An 8,488-nucleotide genomic window follows, 5' to 3' on the forward strand; every position below is an offset into this window, starting at 1 on the left:
AGAACTAAGGTGAAATGTGTCAAAAGAATAAATATCTTGGAATCATTCTGATCATAAAAGTGAATTTCATTTGCTAGTTCTATCAACTGTTAAGTCTGAAATGAGCCATATATTCATAGGTCTAGACTTGAGCCAACACCAGCAAATGCAGTTTAGGGATAGCTTTTCAAAACCATAGTGTTGTGAGGACATAGGGAAAGAAGTGAATCTAGGTTCTGCAGTGGAAGCCCTCTTAAGATATCAAATGCAGTGGCAGACACGGCCCTCAACAGAAATGTAAAAAGGTACCTGGCTGAAAATATACACTATTCGTTTTCTAGATATTTCGGTTTTCTAGACCACTGTCTGTTTAGAGAATACTCAAGCAATTCCTGCTTCTTAACAAAGTCTTCACAAGGAGTAGAAAGTAATCTATTCACGAGAAGAAGTTGCTGTTACCACGGGAGTAGAGTGTCCAAAAGTGTACAAATCTCATAATCTGGTAGAGAATGTGTACCCCTCCAGAGGCTTTCATTTTCAGGTGGAAAAAACAAACCCGGTGTCACCTCCACTTTGGGGCCACTCAGACCTTGCCAGCATTACAAAATCAAAATGCCAGTGGTGCAGAATGTGAAGCCAGAAGCACTCCCAGGCCAGGATTGAGCTCCAGGAGGAAAAAAAAAAAAAAAAAAAAAAACCAAAATTGAGCATACCGCACGAGGCCTTAGGCTGCCTCTGGCCTCACCACGCACGCTAGGCCCTTTCTGTCAGAGTCCAGTCCCAGGGAGGTCTGGGGACAGGCTGGGCTTCCACTCAAGCCTGCGGATTCACAGCCTACTCTTCCACGTGCTTTCACTGGGAGTCTGCCACCACTGGGCCCCTTTGGTGCCAAGGTCCTTCCCCCAGCAGCCAAGACTGTACCTTTTTATTCTGTATAGTTCTTTAAGATTTTTTTTTATATGGAACATTTTTAAGTCTTTATTTGAATTGATTACATACATTCTGCTTCTGTTTTATGTTGTGTTTTGTTTTGTTTTTTGACCCCACAGCATGTAGGATCTTAGTTCCCCAGCCAGGGATCCAACCCACACCCCTCCATTGGCAGGGGAAGTCTTAACCACTGGACCATCAGAGAAGTTCCTATTCTGAATATTTCTATATTTTTGATTTTTCATAATGAGAATAGATTCAAATATTCCTCACAGAGTTTTAAAATGCAATAAAAAATAAAGGTATCTTAGCAGGCTATAGGTGACAAATATTTAAAGCAATTTTCAAGGGGTCCGAAGAACTGAAGGGATAAAGAAAAGCTGAAATACTTCTGTGTGAATTGAAATTTTTATAAGTTGCATATGCTATGTTTCTAATTAGAAAAAAAATCTAACAGGAAAAATGAACAGAAGGCCTGCAATGGAACTGCAGTGGTAACTGAGGCCCAGAGGAGGGCAGTAGAAAGCCATGAGGTGGAAACCCAGGAAAGGTTCTTCTTCCCCCCTCTCACCTGGAAAAGGATTCTAATTTAGCCAAGAGGGACTAGGACAAGCTTAGGTACTATCCAGTGGGGACGGTGTTGGCCAGACTCTGGGAGAAAGACAATTGGATAAAAGGGGGGAAATCAGAAAAGTCTAGAGAGATCTAAGGGGAGAGAAAGCAGGAAAAGGCATTCTTCACAGAAGATCATCAAACACAAGCCCAGGAGCAGAGCCCTGGGGCAGAAGGCTAGAGACATTTCTAGAGCTCTTGGGTTCACAGGCCTGTTTAGAGGCAGTGACTGAGTCCTTGGAACCTGCCACTCTGCTTTTTAAAATGGACAAAATAAGGATGGCCCTGCAAACTTAAAACACAGTGTTGGGATTGGCATGGGCTAGCGCAGGGTCAGATCTTGTCTTTATTTAAAATATTTCATATTTTGTACAACATGGATTTTTTGTGGATTCATTTTTATTTTTAAAATATTACATGAAAATGTTATTAATCTTGATTATGGAGTGTTTGGGCACCCCTTAAGTTTTCTGCCATAAGCAAGAGTCTCTCTGAGCCTCATCCTAGTTCTAGCAAAAAGAAAAACAATAACAACAAATTTGAAGCAAGAAATGGGATTTTAAAGCACATCTATTATGCATGATTTTAATAAAAATTGTACCCCAGAATTTCTGAGCTAAAATGAATTTCTAACATGCTAGGCATGTGAGATCATAATAAAAAAATCATATAAATCTATGCAAAAGCAAAAAAAAAAGTACGTCATAGCTTTTATATCCATTGGCAATGTGAAGTTAATGATAAATGAACTTGGAAGCTATTTCTGAAATATTGGCTTTAACATATTGTTTATCATCTATCCATCGCTAGGGAAAATACTGAGTTTTTTGAAAAAAGTGTTGACAGATATTCTTTTCAAGTACCAAATTAAGATTATTTGATTCAAAAAGCAATAAAGTAACATCTTCTCTTTTTAGTTTTTTTCCCTTGCTTTACTGAGATATAACTGACACATAACATTGCGTACAAATAGCATTTCTGATCTTTATACAGTTAAAAGTATTTGAAGAGCAGGATTATTTAGAGCTTCAGGGCAAAACTGAGTTTTATTTTCCAAAGAACATTTAGTTTTGTTCTATTCCAGTGACCACCAAAGAATGGTTTCAAAGACTGCTACCCATACAGGCTTACCCCTTCATCTCTTTTCTATTCATTTTAAAAATGGAGAAATAGACTTAAAGAAAGACTCTTAACACACAACCCATTTATAAGGGTTACCTTGATTACCCACTCCAGCTTTGTTTCCAGCTAACCCCTTCCCAGAATCTTCATTTTGGCCACCTGGACACAAAGTTCCCTCAACCACAAATTCATGCAATGTTCTTTCCTTCATATTTGGATTCAAGGAATTCCTACTCACATTAAAAAACAAATGAATTAAAAACCCCGGGGACAGTTCCAAGATGGTGGAGCAATAGGATGGGGAGACCAGTTTCTCCCCCACAAATTCACCAAAAGATCATTTGAATGTTGCGCGACTTCCACAAAACAACTTCTGAATGCTGGCAGGGAACACCAGGAACCCAGAAAGAAAGCCCAATGTCTTCAAAACTAAATAGGACAAAGTATAGAAGAGGAAAACAGAGACAAAAGATTTAGGTACGGAGACCTGTCCTGGGGAGGGAGTTGTAAAGGAGAACTTTCCACACAATAGGAAACCCTCTCACAGACGTGTCTGTGGGGAGCTTTGGACTCAGAGGGCAACAAACCGGGAGGGGGAAAAAAAAACCAAAAGCACAGAATACGTGCCTAACTGCAACTACCAGCGGCAAAGTGACACAGACACTCACGTCCTTGACCAGCGAGTGCGGGTTGGGCAGGGAAGCCTGGGCTGCTTCATCGGTTGGTTCTTAGGGTAAGGATTGGGCCTGATGCCCTGAGAACAATCTGATGGAACTAATGTGACAGAGCAACCCAAACTCTAGGATCACCAGAGAGACAAAAAAAGAAAAGAAAGGGACTTTCCCGCCAAAAACTCTAATGCTGCATGGTGACCCGTGGTGCAATCACAGAACAATGGATTGCATCTTAGCAAATACCAAAAGAGAGCAAGCTGGCTGCCCAATTAGGACCCTCCCTCTTGGGAAGCAGAGAGGTAGGTGTGCAACAGCCAGAGCCAGAAGGAAAGGGGTTGCTGCAATCTCAGCCCCGGAGACTGCATCATCCACCAAACTGTGAGCAGACTGCCAGTTGCTAACAACATCTTCCTGGGATCCTGGAAGGTTCACATCTACCAGGAGAGTCACAGCCTGAGATCAGCTCCCCAGAAGAGATACACAGCACACTTGGGACTGTGCCCTCATGGTGCACCCTGGAAATGGAGAACAAGTACAAGCAGGGAGAATGGACTATCTGACACTGAACTGACCTCACACTGCCCACAACAGCTCCAGAGAAATTCCTAGATATATTGTTACTATTATCACTTTTTAATTTAAAAAACAATTAGTTATTTATTACTCCTTTAACTTCCATTTTTATAGCCTACTATTCCTGCGGTTCATGGCATCACAAAGTGTCAGACACGATTGAACAGCTGAACTGAACTGAACCGATTACTTTTCCAAAAAAAAAAAAAACATTTTTTAAAAACAAATTCCATACATATTTTTAAAATTTTTGTGATTGATTCTGTTTTGAACTTTTTATGTTGTATTTTTGAAAGTCGAACCTCTATTCTAGGTTTTTCATCTTTGCTTTTTGATATTTGTTATCAATTTTGTACCTTTAAGAATCTAATCTTCAGTATCCATTTTTACTTAGGGATTTTAATTACTGGCTTGATTGCCCTTTCCCCTTTTCACTCTCCCTTTTCTCCTCTGGGTCACCTCTATCTCCTTCCTCCCGCTTCTCTAGTCTGTATCTCTGAATCTCTTTGGGTGTTCTGAGCTGTGGTCACTATTAGAGAATGCAGATCAAAACCACAATAAGATATCATCTCATGCTGGTCAGAATGGCTGCCATCAAAAAGTCTCAGTTCAGTTCATTTCAGTTCAGTTGCTGAGTCGTGACAGACCTCTCCACCATGACCCACCCGTCTTGGTGGCCCCACATGGCATGGCTTAGTTTCATTGAGCTGGACAAGGTGGTCCATGTGCTTAGATTGACCAGTTTTCTGTGATTATGGTTTCAGTGTGTCTGCCCTCTCGCAACACCTACTTGGGTTTCTCTTACCTTGGACGTGGGGTATCTCTTCATGGCTGCTCCAGCAAAATGCAGCTGCTGCTCCTTACCTTGGACGAGAGGTATCTCCTCACCACCGCCCCTCCTAACCTTGAATGTGGAGTAACTCCTCTTGGCCTTCCTGCATCCGCACAGCCACCGCTCCTTGGACGTGGGGTTGCTCTCCTCGGCCGCCGCCCCTGACCTCGGATGTGGGGTAGCTCCTCTCGGCCATGCTTCTGCAAGGTCCATCACAGTCTTCTGCCACGTGGTCCATCAAAGCCGGAAAACACTAAATGCTGGAGAGAATGTGGACAAAAGGGAACCCTCTTAACACTGTTAACACAGGGTCTGCCCTGGTGGCTCAGAGGTTAAAGCATCTGCCTGCAATGCAGGAGACCTGGGTATGATCCCCAGGTCCGGATTTCCCCTGGAGAAGGAAATGGCAAACCACTCCAGTATTCTTGCCAGGAGAATCCCATGGACCAGAGGAGCCTGGTGGGCTACAGTCCACAGGGTCGCAAAGAGTTGAACAAGACTGAGTGACTTCACTCACTTAACACTGTTGGTGGGAATGCAAACTGATACAGCCACTATGGAGAACAGTGTGGAGATTCCTTTAAAAACTGGAAATAGAACTGCCATATAGCCCAGTAATCCCACTGCTGGTCATACACACTGAGGAAACCAGAATTGAAACAGACACATGTACCACAAAGTTCATTGCAGCACTGTTTACAATAGCTAGGACACGGAAGCAACCTAGATGTCCATTGGCAGACAAAAGGATAGGAAGTTGTGGTACATATACACAATAGAATATTCAGTTCAGTTCAGTTGCTCAGTCATGTCCAACTCTTTGTGACCCCATGAATCACAGCATGCCAGGCCTCCCTGTCCATCACCAACTCCTGGAGTTCATTCAAACTCACGTCCATCGAGTTGGTGATGCCATCCAGCTATCTCATCCTCTGTTGTCCCCTTCTCCTCCTGACCCCAATCCCTCCCAGCATCAAAGTCTTTTCCAATGAGTCAGCCCTTCACAGAAGGTGGCCAAAATACTGAAGTTTCAGCTTTAGCATCATTCTTTCCAAAGAAATCCCAGGGCTGATCTCCTTTAGAATGGACTGGTTGGATCTCCTAGAAGTCCAAGGGACTCTCAAGAGTCTTCTCCAACACCACAGTTCAAAAGCATCATTTCTTCGGTGCTCAGCTTTCTTCACAGTCCAACTCTCACATCCATACATGACCACTGGAAAAACCACAGCCTTGACTAAACAGACCTTTGTTGGCAAAGTAATGTCTCTGCTTTTCAATATGCTATCTATGTTGCTCATAAATTTTCTTCCAAGGAGTAAGCGTCTTTTAATTTCATGGCTGCAGTCACCATCTGCAGTGATTTTGGAGCCCCAAAACATAAAGTCTGACACTGTTTCCACTGTTTCCCCATCTATTTCCTATGAAGTAATGGGACCAGATGCCATGATCTTCTTTTTCTGAATGTTGAGCTTTAAGCCAACTTTTTCACTCTCCTCTTTCACTTTCATCAAGAGGCTCTTTAGTTCTTCATTTTCTGCCGTAAGAGTAGTGTCATCTGCATATCTGAGGTTATTGATATTTCTCCCGGCAATCTTGATTCCAGCTTGTGCTTCCTCCAGCCTAGCGTTTCTCATGATGAATTCTCTGCATATAAGTTAAATACGCAGGGTAACAATATACAGCCTTGATGTATTCTTTTCCTATTTGGAAGCAGTCTGTTGTTCCATGTCCAGTTCTAACTGTTGCTTCCTGACCTGCATATAGGTTTCTCAAGAGGCAGGTCAGGTGGTCTGGTATTCCCATCTCTTTCAGAATTTCCCGCAGTTTATTGTGATCCACACAGTCAAAGGCTTTAGCATAGTCAATAAAGCAGAAACAGATTCTTACTCACCTATAAAAAGGAATGCATTTAAGTCAGTTCTAATGAGATGGATGAAACTGGAGCCTATTATACAGAGTGAAGTATGTCAGAAAGAGAAACACCAATACAGTATATTAACGCATATACATAGAATTTAGAAAGATGGTGATGGCAATCCTATATGCAAGGCAGCGAAAAAAAAAAAGCACATGTGTAAAGAACAGACTTTTGGACTGTGTGGTAGAAAGCGAGGGTGGGATGATTTGAGAGAATAGCATTGGAACATGTATATTGTAGGGGCGGTCCTAAGATGGCAGAGGAATAGGACAGGGATACCACTTTCTCCCCCACAAATTCATTGAAAGAACATTTGAACGCTAAGTAAATTCCACAAAACAACTTCTGAATGCTGGTAGAAGACATCAGGCACCCAGAAAGGCAGCCCATTGTCTTCGAAATTAGGTAGGAAAAAATATAAAAGATAAAAGAAGAGTCAAAAGAGGTAGGGACTGACATCCGTCTGGGGAAAGGAGTCTTAAAAAAGAGAGAAGTTTCCAAACACCAGGAAACACTCACTGGCAGGTCTGTGGTGAGCCTTAGAACCTCAGAGGGCAACATAACAGAGAGGAAAAATAAATAAATTATTAAAACCCCACAGATTATGTGCCTAACGGCAACTCCCAGTGGAAAAGCAGCGCAGACGCTCGCATTTGCCACTAGCAAGCAGGGACTGGACAGGGAGGCGTGGGCTGTGTTGATTAGGGTAAGGACCGGGCCTGAATGCCCTGAGGGCAATCTGAGGGAACTAACTTGAGATAGCAGCCCAGACTGTGGGATAGCTATCCCGCGTGCATATGTACTTCCCTGGTGGCTCAGACGGTAAAGCGTCTGCCTACAATGCGGGAGACCTGGGTTCAATCTCTGGGTTGGGAAGATCTCCTGGAGAAGTAAATGGTAACCCACTCCAATATTCTTGCCTGGAAAATCCCATGGACAGAGGAGCCTGGTAGACAACAGTCCATGGGGTTGCAAAGAGTCAGACTGAGCGACTTTACTTTCACTTTCAAGACACTGCCAGGCCCGCTCACAGAACAAAGGACTGAGCAGAGCTAGCCGGCTGCAGACTGGCCCATCCCTCACCGGAGACAGGCAGGCGAGGGCAGCCAGAGCCGGAAGGGGGCAATCGCGGCCCCAGAGAGGCATCATCTACCAAGCTGCAAGCAGGCTTCGTTGCTAACCAAGACTTCTTAGGATTCTGGATGGTTGACATCTGCAGGGAGGGTTGCAGCCAGAGATCAGCTCCCCAGAAGAGACACATGGCACACCTGAGAAGGCACGCTGGTTGTACACCCAGAAAACCGAGTGGCTGGGATGGGGGAGGTGATAGGACACAGCCCCCAACTGGGGGTGACTGTGCTTGCCAAGCACCTGATCATCTGAGCTGCTCAGACCTGGGGAGGGCACAAAACGCAGGCCCAACCAAGTGTGCCCCTTTGTGGAGTACCCGAGAACGTGAACTTAGTGGCTTAGACCTGGGAAGTACATGCAGCCCAGGGGCCTGCCTCAGACAGTTTCTGGCAGAGCAACCTAGAGCCTAAACAGTGTAGACTGGGAAAGCACACATGCCATGAGCGGAGCCAAACCCAGGGTGGCAGAGACACTGCAAGCAATCCCCACACACAATCCCCAGTGATATTTGTTCGTAGTGTTCCTCCCTCCCCACAGCAAGACTGAACAAGTAAGCCTAAAAAAGTGACCGCCACTGCCCTCTTGTGTCAGGGCAGAAATTAGACACTGAAGAGACCAGCAAACAGAAGAAGCTAAAATAAACAGAGGGAACCACTTTGGAAGTGACAGGTGCAATAGATTAAAACCCTACAGTTAGCACCGACTACATAGGAAGGG

This window comes from Ovis canadensis, chromosome X (assembly GCF_042477335.2).
Source record: "Ovis canadensis isolate MfBH-ARS-UI-01 breed Bighorn chromosome X, ARS-UI_OviCan_v2, whole genome shotgun sequence".
NCBI lineage: Eukaryota > Metazoa > Chordata > Mammalia > Artiodactyla > Bovidae > Ovis > Ovis canadensis.